Source organism: Peromyscus maniculatus, chromosome 20 (assembly GCF_049852395.1).
Source record: "Peromyscus maniculatus bairdii isolate BWxNUB_F1_BW_parent chromosome 20, HU_Pman_BW_mat_3.1, whole genome shotgun sequence".
In the NCBI taxonomy this organism is placed as follows: domain Eukaryota; kingdom Metazoa; phylum Chordata; class Mammalia; order Rodentia; family Cricetidae; genus Peromyscus; species Peromyscus maniculatus.
The window spans coordinates 52,740,512-52,755,222 of NC_134871.1; the positions used below are offsets into that span (position 1 = coordinate 52,740,512).

Below are 14,711 nucleotides of genomic sequence, written 5' to 3' on the forward strand. Positions count from 1 at the left end.
ACAGTCTGGACAACTGAGACACAGACCGCATGTGTGAGTTTCATCAATACTAAATACAAGGCACAGCTGTATACACATCTAGATGCTAATAATTCCCTCCACAAAGACCCTGACTAACCAATCTCTCCCTTTCGGCCCACAAAGGCCACCACACCCAATACTTAATTCCAAAGTATGAGGAGAGATGGAATCCTGAAGCAGCACACAACACACTGAGAGTAACCCAAGTGCAAATCTTGACTCTGTCACTTTAAATTAGACATGTAAGTTGACAGACTTACTTTTATTCTGTCACGTGTGTGGGGGTGCCCCTAGAGGCCAGAGGTGTTGGATCTTCTGGAGCTGGAGTTATAAGTGGTTATAAACCACCCAATGTGGGTGCTGGGAACCAAGCTTGGGTCCTCTGGAAGAAGAGCGAGGCTCTTACCTGCTGAGCTGTGTCTCTAGCCCCTGGCCGGGTACGTCCGACCTCTCTGAGGCTCCTTTCTCTACGCACAATAACAACAGGGATCATGTAGAACTGCAGTGAGAAAGAACCGGAGCCCCAACACTCATGGCTGCCTCAGGCTGCTCACAGTCCCATAGGAAGAACTCCACCTCAAGCCTCTAGACAACACCCCCCCCACAGCTGCTTTCCCTCCAGGACTTCACTGGCCACTCCTTCCCAAGTAAGTCAAGAGAGCCCACTTTTCATTCTGGAACAAGCACCCGCCCCCACCCGTGCCACTGAGTTCAGACAGTGGCAGTCACACCTTAAGGCCTCCAAGAATATTAGTTTAATACCCACTTCCAAAGAACATGGGAGGGCTAGAAATTTGGGTATGCCAGGGAGAATAGAAAGCCCTGGAGTGTTTTTATTTTCTTTCTTACAATGTTTATTTATTTACAGCTGGAAGCAGAACTGACAACGACATCAACTTGAAGCCATGTACACATACCCCAACCTACTTCGTCCCTCCACCCCCCCCATGTTCCCCTTCCTCTTCTGCATCCCCACACCCCTTAGCTTCCCTCGGAGACCAGGCAGTCCAATGAGATGGCTCACTCCTGTCTCCTAGCAACTAAAAGAAGACACTGTACAGTGTGGAGTGAATTACCCTGGCTCACAGGTCAGAAGCCCACGAGCCTGTGGAGTGTGCCTCAGGTATGCAGGACAGCAGCCCCCGTCCTTCAACTAGAGCATCACCAGAGCCAAGCCAGAGTGCCAGAGCCCTGAGCGCCAGAGACACAGTTCTGAGCCATGCTGATCGACTGTAGCCCAGCCCTATGTTCCAAAGAAACACTGCAAAAACTCAAATTAGTCCTTGAACTAACCACCAAAATTCCAATAGTAGACCTATTTCAAAATAGATGTTGGGCCAGTAAGAGGGCTCAGTGGGTCGACCAATGTACTGACAAGCTCTGACGACATAAGTTCAATCCCCACATCCCACAAGGTGGCAGGAGAGAACCAACTCCCACGAGTTGTCCTTTGACCTCCACAGGCAAACTGTGCCACATGCATTCCTGTGCTCATAGACACACACAAAATAAATGAACAAACAAATAAATAATAAGTGTGCTAGAGATACCAATTTTTTAATTGTTATAAGAGAGAAAAATATGTATAAACTTAAAAATCCATGATCTTTAAAAAAAAAAAAAAAAAGACAGCCAAGGAGCCGGGTGCAGTGGCTCATGACTATAATCCCAGTACTCAGAAGGCAGAGGAGGCCAGGGGACAGTGACAAGTGTGAAGCCAGCCTGGCACACACAGTGAGTTCCAGGACAGTTGGACCTTATAATGCAGTAAGCCCCTGCCTCAATAACAGGAAAGAAGAGAGGAGAGAGGCAAGGAAGGAAGACCGGAAAACAGAGAGAAAGAGGAGAGTCAATATCATTCCCATCTACAGGGGATCCAGAGAACCACTTCTCACACAGCAAGATGGTTCCCAAACCACTGTGTGCTCCTCACAGTGTCCACACGTGCATTTGTTGACTCCAGAAACGTCTGCTTATGCCCCTGCAGAGCTAAAAACTGGGTTCCCTTTTAAAAAGCAGGCCCTCCTCACCTTCCTCAGCAAATCCTCGGGAAGTGAGGAGCACTACACTGCAAGGCATCCTATCCTGGGCGGGGAGGTGAAGTGAGGGCAAGGGGTGGAAGGAAGGGTGGGTGGAGGAAGAGACGGAAGTCACCTCTTCCCCGGAGGGAGAAATGCAGGAGTGTGGCAAGAAATGAGGTAGGCGGTGGCCACTCTACAAGTCTGAGCTTTCATCTGAGGGCTACCAGGAGCCATGTGGAACTGGAATCTGGACAGCCTGGCCCTTCCTCCCACTGCTGACAATGAAGACCAGGATGGCCTGGAAGCCACTCTTCTAAAAGGAGTACAGGAAGAGCGAAGCAATCAGTCCTTCAAACATTAACAGCCAACTACACGCTCCAAGGCTTCTGACGCAGGCTCCTCCAAGCCTCAGCTCCCTTGTCATCCGCTCAGAGGGCCATCTGAGGCGGGCAGCGTGCTCAGAGCAGAGGAGAGCCTCTACAGGACAGACGGTGGCACTGGCAGGGCCACAGCCACACCACACAGGTCCAGGGCAGACCTACCGCCAGGGAATGGCGAGCCTCGAGCCTCTGTGAGCAAGAACAAACACAAAGCTTACACAGTCATCTAACTGGCGGAGAATATTCAGACCACGGAGAAGCCACGTTCCCTCAGCCAACAGGCGGGGCACACCACTGTCGGGCCTCTCCCACCCAAGGGAGCCTCCAAACAGCCACATCCCCAGCCTAGGTGCCACCCTACCTACCCAGGGACAGAAGGCTTATTGTACCCTCACTTCTCTGTCCTGGCAGGCCTCCACAGTCACCTCTGGAAATGAGACACTGCCCAGAAGCCACCAACCGGGATGTCCATAAAGCTCCTGTGTCCACGGCTCTGTGTAACCCTGAGCAGGGAGAGAGTCCACGTTCATCTGGCCAAGCAGCAACCTGCCCTATACAACTTGCTACACTCTGACAGGGCCCCTGGCATCATGAAAGAAAAACACCCAGACGACATGAAGCACAGAGAATAATAAGCAGTCAGCAGGAAGAAACTCAAGTGCCCAGAACCACAAGTTCCAGACCAATTAGAAAACTCCCCCTTAAAATTTGGGGAACATTTTAGTAAATGGTGCTGAAAGACTGGTGCCCCCCCCCCACGGGGGACCTTCTTTACATATCTCCCACTATATAAAAAAGTGGCTCAAATGGATCACAAACCCAATTGTAAAACCCAGATCTGCAGCACCAGCAAGAGACGGTTTGTGACCCTGAATTAAGCAAAGGTTTTACATGAAACTTAGCCCAAAACACACAAACCTGCAAACACCCACTTCTTCCAGTCCTAAGGTTTTTGCACTTTAAGGCAAGCAGACAGGGCAATGGCTTCCTACCTGGGGAAGAGGAGGGGAGGGATAAATGGAGGGGCTACAAAACAGCAGAAGAAGGCTGCTAGTTCGTGGGAATGGCAACAGTGTATGCCCACGTCAAACTGTATCAAAGAGTACGCTTTCAAAACAGGCAGCATAGTACTGGCCATTACTACAACTCAGGTGTTGGAAATTTGGAGTGAGAACAATGAAAAGCACTAACCTTTTATACTGTCATATAACAACATTCTTCAAAAGCCAGCTCCTGAGCCAGGCATGGTGCCACACACCTATAATCCCAGCACTTGAGAGCTACGGGCAAGGGGATCAGGAGTTCAAGGTCATCCCCAGCTACATGAGTTCCAGGCCAGCCTGAACTGAGACCCAATCTCAACAAAACAAACAACGAAAAACACTACTTGCTCAACTGTCAACGTTAAAAGGGCATTTTCAAATTAAAGGGATGCAAGCAGTATTCTAGTTACTGTCCAGACCAATACCCCCTCCCCTTTGCATTGTACTCCAACTTTGCTTTTAAGAAAGAGAAAGGGGCCGGGCGGTGATGGCACATGCCTTTAATCCCAGCACTGGGGAGGCAGAGCCAGGCGGATCTCTGTGAGTTCGAGGCCAGCCTGGGCTACCAAGTGAGTTCCAGGAAAGGCGCAAAGCTACACAAAGAAACCCTGTCTCGGAAAAAAAAAAAACAAAAAAAAAAAAAAAACCCAAAAAAAAGAAAGAAAGAAAGAGAAAGGGAAGAAAGGGGGAAAGAAAGAAAAAAAATCAAAAACTCAAACAGAACCCTTCTAGGACACACTGAAGATTGCACTGTCGTTTTCTCATACTGGGGAAGGCTCAGTCGCTCAGTCTCTGACCACTTTCCAGGTCCTCTGGGCAGAAACACACAGTAAGACTTGCAAGGCCCAGAGCAAAGCTCACCTGGGTAACTGCTTAATCTTTAACCCACAGTTCCTCTTGTAAGGTAAGCAAGCATCAGAGATGACCACGTGGACTGTAGGACAGACATTGCCGCCCTCCCCTACAGAAGACAAGAGCTGAGCAGTGATAAAATGTAAATATTTAAAGAGCTCACAGCTGCTGATGCCAGCAGGCTAACAGCTTGCAAACTTCCAGTCAGAATGACTGTTAGATCAAGGGCTGAGTCATGGTTGCAAATGCTGTTTCCTTCCATCCTTCACAGAGGAGAGATTTTTAAAACAGCTTTCAGAAAATTACTATGCCCAGTCACAACAAGAAAACACTGGAGAGGCCGGGCGGTGGTGGCGCACGCCTTTAATCCCAGCACTCGGGAGGCAGAGCCAGGCGGATCTCTGTGAGTTCGAGGCCAGCCTGGTCTCCAAAGCGAGTTCCAGGAAAGGCACAAAGCTACACAGAGAAACCCTGTCTCGAAAAATCAAAAAAAAAAAAAAAAAAAAAAAAAAAAAGAAAACACTGGAGAAAAGCCAGTGTGTACCCAAAGCTCTGCAGCCAAGAAAGGGATAATACACTATCCACAAGGAATACATTCAGGACCAGAAGGCGACTGTTCAAGTCTGTAAACAACGAACAGGTATATCTGCACCAGCAGCAAGTGCTGAGGTCCACCACACACAGGACCTCAGCATGTCTCCCACATTCCCTCTCTTTGATATGACAATTCCTGATTACAAAGAACGGAGCTGGTCCAGGACAAAACGAACACAGTGTATACTTGCTGGCATTTATTTCTGTCTCGTCCTCAGGTCTGGCTTCCAAGTTCCACCACAACACTCCAGTCTCAAGTATGTGCCACACTTCCAGATATGAGGCTTGGCACTTTGCCTAAGCTCAGCCTCCTCACCTGCCCTGAGGACGAGCCGAACTGGGCAAGGAGGAGCAGGGTAGAGAAGCAGGCGGTCTGGTGCATCAGCCCCAGCAAACACTAAACTGAAAAGGACTGTGGCAACCATAGTGAAATGAAAACTCAGGAGCCTGTGTGGTGGTACACCCCTACAATCCCAACACTCAGGAGACTGAAACCTGAGGACCACTCAAGTCCTCTCCTAAAACGGCTGAGTTTTAGGAGAGGCTGAATCCCTCCCCAGGTTGGCAGAACCCAGTCTGATCTTTGCTTGCACGTAGACAGATTTCTCCAGTCTGCAACTTCAGGGACTGGGAGGGGTGCATGATCAGTGGGGGATGGGATCTCAAGGCAGCCAGCTCTGGGCACTGTGCCACCCTCCACAGTGAGGTAGAGACCCACAGACCCATGTCACTGGACAGTGCTGTGGTATGGTTAATAACTTTTGCAAATGACATTCCTCAAAGCCTTCAGGGCACTAAATTAAACAAAAATACTGCTAGCCTGAGAGGTACGTCACGTGGTCCAGGAAGCAACTCCAACCCCCACAGAATCAATCATCCTTCACCGGACAGAGAGGCTGGGCTCCGAGAATGATGGGGACTTCTATAGGTCACAAGCCTCTGAAGGGCAGAAGCTACTGTGGAAGCTGCCGTGTTTATTTATTTAAATTCATGTTTTAAATATATGGTTGTATGTTTGGGGCTACATTATTCAGTTATCCTCACCCACTTGCCACATACAGCTCACAGCCAAGGGCTGGACACACCTGACACAATCTGTAACTGCTGGGCACAACCCTGAGGGACTAAACTCTTGGTGGTCACTTAGCCACAGGGAACTAGGACCACTTCAGTACTGAGCTAGAACATGGGTCCTGAGAGTCAGGAAACTTCCATACACCTGTGTGCTCAACTGTGGGTTCACACAGCAGGCAGTGTGCTACTACATGAAGGGCAGTGCAGCAGTCATTCACCACCACACAGCATGCCCATCAGCACCCCTCCGTAAAGGGGAAGTGGGGGCTGGAGAGGTGGCTTAGTTGTTAAGAGAGCTTACTGTTTTGTTTTGGGTTTTTTTTGGGGGGGGGGGGTTCTAGACAGGGCTTCTCTGTGTAACAGCTCTGACTGTCCTGGAACTTGCTCTGTAAACCAGGCTGGCCTCGAACTCACAATACATCACCACCACCCAGCAAGTTTACTGTTCTTGAAGAGAGCCTGGGCTTGTTTTGCAGCATCCACATCAGGCAGCTCACAACTGCCTCTTACTCCAGTACTAGGAGGCCTTCTTCTGGCCTCCTTGGACACCTGCACAAATGCCATGCATATAAACTCACACAGATACACATAAATACAAATATACAAATAAGTAGATCTCACAACAAATAGAATCAAAGTGAAGTCAAGGAACCGAGCAGCAGAACATCTTAATGAGGTGACTGTGTCACCTAAACTGAGAGGCAGCTATTGCCTGCTTAAAAACATGGCCCTCCTAGAGAGTGAGCAACCTAGGCCCTCAACCAGGACCACACACACACACCCCAACACCAGCAGTGTGCAGAGGGGGTGGGGGTAAGATCTGCAGCATTTGTAGGTCTTGGCAAGGCTGGTAATTTGCCAACTCTGCCAGAGAGGGAATCCCTACAGTCTCCAATCACACAGTGAGCTTTCAGAAGGCAGGGTTATGAGAAGTCCGTCTACACTCATAAGAAAGAACCTGTGCTATTTGAAATTATTTCTAACTGTCATGAACCTAGATGTGCCCAGCAGAAGTAGAAGACAGAGCAGCTCAGGTCCCAACTGCAATCCTAGAAATGAACACAAAGGTACTTGAGGGAAGGCAGGCTAGCTGAGCTTTTTACAGAAAGGTGATAAATAGCTCTCAGTTCCTACTCCCATCAAGCAACTCCGATCTACACTTACAAGAACAAGTAGAAATTCAAAAGGAAATAAAAGCCAAATTAATACAGAATAACAGGGCTGGTAAGCAGACTCAGCAGGTAAAGACACTTGCTGTCAATCTTATGACTTCAGTTAGATCCCTAGCAAGAACCAACTCCTGCAAGGCTATCCTGTGACCTCCACATGTGAGCCCTGGCAAGCCTTCACACACACCCCCACCCACCCACACACACATACACATACACAAATAAATGCCAAAAAAAATTTAAGGATAAGGTAACAAAGGATAATATTCATTACAGCAACCATTCCCCTTGGTCTGTTGTTGGGTTTTTTTGTTTGGTTGGTTGGTTTTGGTTTTTCGAGATAGGGTTTCTCTGTGTAGTTTTGGTGCCTGTCCTGACTCTCATTCTATAGCCCAGGCTGGCCTGGAACTCACAGAGATCCACTTGGCTCTCCCTCCCAAGTGCTGGGATTAAAGGCGTGCGCCACCCTTGGTCTTCTTAAAGGAACACCTATCACAGACTCCTGTAACTACATCATATTCATTTCCCCATAATGTATGGTGTTCAGGCGTACCCTTTAGGCCCTGTTCCCATGACAGACTTAGTCTTTAGGCCCCTGTTAAGAAACACAGGCAACTTCATAGAATCGCAGAAGCCCTGGCCCCAGTGCAGAGCAAAGGCTGAGTTAGGAGCCGCTGGAGCACGGGGTCAGGCCTGTCCTGTCCCGCGCCATGCCATCCTGCTGCGCTGGGGTGGCTCAGCGGGGATTTCTCAAGAAAGTCAAATGGACTCTGGGGACAGCGCAGGGAGTGCCACTGGGGCTTGGCACTGCCACCTAATTTAGCTGAAAAGCTCCCACCCAGACCCTGCCAGAGCCTTTGCCACACACAAGCAAAGTTCAGCCAGTTGCTAAGGCAACAGAGACTCAGACATGTTTAGGCATCTGTAGAAAGCAAGCCAAAGTACAATTTCCACACTTGTGATAAAAACACAGGCTGCCAAGCACAGAGCCAAGCATTACTCTAAAATTTGGTCTTACTGACAGAATCAACAGGGGTGGGAAGCAGGAAGCTCCCAGTGCCTAGCACAGCCAACAGTCAGGCTAGCCCCAGAGTGCTGGCACTAGAAACCGCTTGTGCCAGGAAACAAATGCCTCTTATGCCTCTGTGCTGTCTGAGATGGTTCCCTCACTTCTACCTCCGTATGGAGCAGGCTTTTGCTTCAGTTCAGCTGTGAGCAGCGACTTTTCTTAGAAGAGGAACTAAGAGTCGAGTTTTGCCTGTGGTGAGGCCAGATATGTGAAGAGGAAACTGCCTCCAAGGGAGGGGTGGATGTGGGAGAGGCACAACTGTCCAAGGTGAGAGCAGAGGTGGGCTAGCCTGGTCATAACCTCCATACCAGAAGTGCCCATCCTATCCATCCATGAAGCAAGCGCGTGCGCGCGTGCACACACACACACACACACACGCACACGCACACGCACACGCACACGCACACGCACGCACGCGCACACACACACACACCTGTCCTTTGCAAACCCTGAGAAAGAAGCAAACAGGACACTGCTCAGTCTTCCACAGACAGTAAGAGGTGAAAGTCAGTCAGTCAATGGGAAGTGACACAGCAGGCCTCGGCCAACAGAAACAAGATGGATCACCCACTCTGGGAGAGTGTCTGCCTGTAGCAATGAAGAGAAGCTGAAGCATCTGAGAGAATGGCACCCCAAGTCACAGGGGCAAAGTCCAAAGGATCAAGTGACTCCAGGCTGCCACGACCTCTGAATGATTCCCGCGCCAACAGCCTTGCCCAGTCCTTCCCCATTCACATCCTGCCAACATGGAGACGCAAACCAGGACAAGCCCAATCAGCCACTGTGGTTCCGAGCAGTCTGACCACACACAGCCTTCGGAAAGAGGGTCAGTAGGACGACTTGTATTCTTTTACTGCTAGGAACTGAACCCAGGACCTGAGTATGCTCCGCAGAAGCTCTATCACTGAGCTACAACCCGGAGGAAAGCATCCCCTGCAAGGAGAATCCACCCAGATTAGGAAGGAATGTGACTCACTCCAGAAACTCTCATGGGAGTTTATCTCACGAATACTGCAAATTCCAAAGACCAAGGCACCTAACACGAAGAATTCCCCAGGGTTTTCTTTCCCCTAAAATTCTAGAAAAACGGATTTTCAAGAATTCAAACAAGTCTCAAAACACTCTAAAGTGTCCACAGCTTTAAAGTCATCTCTGGGAATTTCTCCTCAGGAACTAATTACATAGGAAGGAAGGAAGGAAGGAAGGAAGGAAGGAAGGAAGGAAGGAAGGAGGGAGGGAGGGAGGGAGGGAGGGAGGGAGGGAGGGAGGGAGGGAGGGAGGGAAGGAGGGAGGGAAGGGGGGAGGGAAGGGGGGAGGGAAGGGGGGAAGGAAGGGGGGAAGGGGGGAAGGGGGGAAGGGGGGAAGGGGGGAAGGGGGGAAGGGGGGAGGGATGGAGGAAGGGGGAAGGGGGGAAGGGGGGAAAGGGGGAAGGGGGGAAGGGGGGAAAGGGGGAAGGGGGGAAGGGGGGAGGAAAGAAGTCAGGAAAGAAGGAAGCAAGCACCAGGCGGTGGTGGTACATGCCTTTAATCCCAGCACTTGGGAGGCAGAGGCAGGTGGATCTCTGTGAGTTTGAGGCCAGCCTGGTCTACAGAGCAAGATCCAAGACAAGAACCAAAACTACATGGAAAAACCCTGTCTCGAAAACCAAAATAAATAAGAAGGAAGCAAGCAAGCAAACTCAAATTGTCAACTACAAATTCATCTAGTTAGCAAAAAAAGTGGAAATAACCTAAAATGCCCAGCACCAGAGAATGTTTCAATCTCATACAGTCAACAAGAAAACACTGGCAATCTTTTAAGGGGCTGGGGATGTAGTTCAGTTGGCAGAATGCTTGCCTTGCATGTACGAGGCCCCAGGTCTGATCCCTCAACAATGCAAAGGAAGAAAGAACTTGAATAGAAATACTCAATGAGGGCCTTTAGGCCAGACATGGTAACATGGGAAAAACAAAGTAAAACTCTCAACAACAACAACAAAAGGCAAACAGAATCTAGATTCTAGACAGTTCAGCAGGTAAGGGCACTGAAAATAGGCATTTATGACCCAGTATCCCAGTATGGCATGGTAAAAAAAAGAACAAAACAAAACAAAAAACAATTTCTGCAAGTTGCCCTCTGACCTCCACATGGCACAGACACAAATGCACATGCATGTGCACACACACACACACAAACAGGAGTGAAGGAATATAATTTTTTTTAATATCCAGTCATTTGGCACAAAAAATGACAATTAGTTCAAGCATAACCATCAAGTACCTGAGCCAAGTGTGAAGGCACAGGCCTGTCACCCCAGCATTTGGGGCTAAGCAGGATCTGGAGTCTGAGGCCAACCTGGGCTACACAGTGAAACCCTGTGTCTATAAACAAAAAGCCACGCAGTCAGAACATCTGCTCTCAGGTATCCACCCAAATGATCTTCATCTAATGTCACAAGGCAACCAAGTGAGTTGTCCCTCAGCTGCTTCCTCTGGGCTGCTGTGGACGATGGAGCAACAGCACCCAGCAGGCCTCCGGAACTCTGAGAGCCTTGCTCCTCCACCCTCTGACCTCCCTCATCAACTGGGAGAGAAGCATGTGAGTGACCTAGTCCCAGCTTGTGCCAGCTCCCTTCCTACCCTTATAAACTCCCTGGCTTTGTAAACTATGCATGTTCAGATTCTCTTAACTGGGTTAGTTGTGAACACAGTTCCTGCTTAAACTAAAGACACATAATTTGCCCCATTTCTATGTTCCTCAGAGGCAGGGAAGGAAAAGGAAATTTTAAAGATCTTTTTCACAATTAAGGGCAAGTGACTCAGACTGGTGTGGGCTTCAAGGTCAGTTCTGACAGCAACCCTCTGAAGGTCACTTCTCTGACCTCTGGGTTGATTACTCCTGGATGAAGTGGAGTTATCACCAACTGGTTGTAAGAACTCAATGAGAAGAAATGTAAAACTTCCATGGTCTCTCAGAAAATCCAGAACACAGTGTACCCCATGACCACTGGTCCTGCCATGAGCAATGCCAATCTTCCCATGGCACATGCCCAGCCTTCTTATCTGATGATATATTTGCTGGTACAGAGGTCACAAGTGCTTAATTAAAAACATCATCACACTCAAGCTAACCAGTGCCCAGGCAAGCCAGCTTCAGCAAACCAGTGAGCTACAAAATCCACTAATAGCGGGCTTGGAGGTCTGCGTGGGAAGAGAGCCTGACCACAATTCACAATCTTGGCACACTCAGCTAGAGACAGCATAATTTGATATAATGAAACACAAACATGGTTTGAAGTCTGAAAATGTTCACAAACTACAATTTGAACATCATTTTAAAATAATAAAATTCCATTTCATTCAAGAGACAACTTAGAAAACTAGCCACAGCTGATTCTAGACACCACAGACTACCCTGCAGGTCCAGGCAAAGGCCCTGTGACTGCCTACCCTCATGTAGGGTCTAGACAGTGGCCTCTGGGAAGCCACTGACCCTTCCAATTCTACCTCTTTTTTGTCCTTCTTCTGAACCATGAACAAGGGAAACCAACAACCAACAAAGCTGTTCTGAAAACAGAACAAAAGCTATGGAAAAGTCCATAATCAACTACCGATACCTGCACAGCCAAGGTGTATTGAAACACTTAATCTAAATTATAAGGCCAATTAAAGCTGACATATTAATTCTGAAAGTGAAAGGATACGAACACAGCTATTGCTGCTTCATGTAAGTTTAACCCTATTTCCCCATGGATCCCTGTGCACGAAGCTTGATCCTTTATCTTCTCAAGCCCTTTTTCATCTTGGATGTGCCCTTCACCCCATCACATGCTCCTTTCCCCCTAAGTACTAGGTGCAATCACAGCAACATTTCCTCATCACTGGGACAGGCCTGTATGACCATCACATTAAATCCAACACAGCATCATCAAGCCAGGAGGCAGGGCAGGGCGCCCCTCATCTTTTGTTTGCTTGTTTCAAGGCGAGGTTTCTCTGTGCGGTCCTGGCTTTCCTGGAACTAACTCACTTTGTAGGCTGTCCTCCAACTTAAGGTATCCCTCTGCCTCCGCCTCCTGAGTGCTGGGATTAAAGATGTGTGCTACCACCACCTGGATAGGATACAGATTCCTAGCCTCACCCCCATTAAGGGGACAGAAGCAAACAAAACCTCAGAGCAGTGCAAAAAAAGAGGACATATGTCCTGCCAGGGTCATGAGATTTCACAAAGGGATCACCCATACTGGTGACCCCTGATAGCATCCCTGTGACCTTGAGTCACAAAAGAAGGTCCTAATGAGTACTCTGGCTGAAGAAAGAATAATACATTTGTAAAAGAACTGGATAAAATAAATCCAATATGAGTACTTTAGGGTTTTGCTTAATTTACAAATTCACCTAATTACCATGCTGAGTGATACAAAATGACTAAGTACTATGGCGTGAGCTTTGGGTCTGTGACTGCACAGCACCTACACAATCCAGAGGAAGGGAGCCACTCCAAATTCCCAAGCTCAAATCCTAGGAGGTGGAGTCTTAGGAAGCTAACTGGGTCATGGGGTGAAGTCCCCAAGAATGAGATTAGTGCCCTTTCTTAAGAAGGCACTTCCTTACTCTCTTTCAACTGTGTAAAAGCACAACCAGAAATTGGATCTGTAACCCAGAAGAGACCCAACACTATTACGCCTTCACCTCAGGCTTCCAGACTCCAGAACTTTGAGGAAGAAGATGTCTGTTCTTTATAAACAAATGCCTGGCGCACTATGTTACAGCAGTTCAAAATAAGACACCTAGTCTCCGAAATGTCGAACCATCTGACCGGGCGAGGTTATGCGGTCACCTGGTGGTAGACCTGGGACCAGGACCCAGGGCTGTCTGGCTCCAAACCCTTGACCTCTGGTTCGTTGCTGCAGTTTTGCCTTTTCTCATCTGCAGGAACTAGCCTTACAGACTTGTGAGAATAAGCCAATCAAAACAGAAACAGGACACAGGCTACATGACAACACCCTCCCCACCCTAATAGCATAAGTGAACAGTTAGACAATGGAGCTGAATCAATGACTGAGGCCAGCCCTCCCTGGAAGTCCCTTTCGTACAAAATTAAACCACTGCTTCCAAAGAGCTGCCAAGGTAATCCTCAAGCCTTTGAGGACACTGGATCTTTGTGAAAAGGAGCAATCAGAATCATATCTCTCCCATCCACTCCCTGACTTCTCAACTGACCTCTTAGCCCTGCCAAGATCATCCTGCTCATCCCCTGGAAGGCTCCCCACTGGATTCATTCTCCAGAGGAAAGTCTAGACCTTAACCTTGTCCTACAAAGAGCTCACACCCTGAAGCTGCCCTCCCACCACACTCAACAACCCCACATACCACTGTGCCCACAATCTTGATGACCCTGGAGCTCACTTCTGGCAAAGGCCACCTTCCTGAGTTGAGCTCTGCAGCATGCTGACAACAGCCAGACCAGCCCTCCTCTGTGTTCTCTACAGTGGACCCATTTCTGTCTGGTACTGCCTTGGGGAAAGAGTTATTTCTAGACCCAGCTGTTTCTACAGAGCATGAGACCTTAATCTTGGAATCCCAAGATCTCTACGTAACAGTAGCCAGAATGCACCCCTTCAATCCACCTTGCCTATTCTCCCTTCACACATAGATGTCCCACACAACTAAGACATAATATTCCAAATGCTCTCAGCCCAAGGAGAGTTGTCAAGTAAAACCCTAATAATCTACACTCTAAAATCGTTGAGACATGAAGACAATGAGTTCAAAGCCTGCCAGGCTACGTCCTCTCTTAAAAAACGGCGATTGGGACTGGAGAGATGGCTCAATGGTTAAGCGCACACACTACTCTTCCAGAGGACCCACAAGGTAGCTCATAACTTTAAAATCCCAGTTCCGAGAGAATTGACACCGTCTTCTAACCTCCTTGGACAACAGTCAAACATGTGATACACATATATACATGCAAGCCAAACAATCACACATATAATAAATAATTAAAACAAACAAACAACGGGCGGTGGTGGCGCACGCCTTTAATCCCAGCACTCGGGAGGCAGAGGCAGGCGGATCTCTGTGAGTTCGAGGCCAGCCTGGACTACCAAGTGAGTCCCAGGAAAGGCTCAAAGCTATACAGAGAAACCCTGTCTTGAAAAACCAAAAAAAAAAAAAAAAAAAAACAAACAAACACAGGACTATTAGGATGGTTCGGCATAAAGGTACTCAAATACAGGCCTGACAATCTGAATGTGATCCCCGGATGGATCACACTAGATAACAGAAAATAAAACAGGTCCCCAAGGGTTGTCCTCAGACCTCTACAAGTGTATGCCTGCAGGAAATCACACACGCACTAGAAACACAAAGAGCTGGGCATGGTGGCGCACACCTTTTAATCCCACCATTCATGAGGCAGTGGCAGGCAGATCTCTGTGAGTTTGAGACCAATATCGTCTCAAAACCCAAAAATAAATAAATAAAGCAAAGCAAAATAAAACAAAGAGCTAG

General features: G+C 48.3%; 1 protein-coding gene across 7 annotated transcripts in view; it reads right to left on the reverse strand.

Annotated features, from left to right (window-relative positions):
- LOC102920427 (protein kinase C and casein kinase substrate in neurons protein 2) overlaps positions 1–14,711 on the reverse strand; it is a 110,721-nt gene that overhangs the window by 82,379 nt on the left and 13,631 nt on the right. The window contains exon 1 of one of the 7 annotated variants that reach the window (XM_076556446.1): positions 428–576. The exons of the other annotated variants lie outside the window; for them this stretch is intronic. The gene's annotated coding sequence lies outside the window, so the exon portion shown is untranslated. Of the gene's footprint in view, positions 1–427; positions 577–14,711 lie in introns of those variants that run through there. 7 annotated transcript variants of the gene reach the window in all.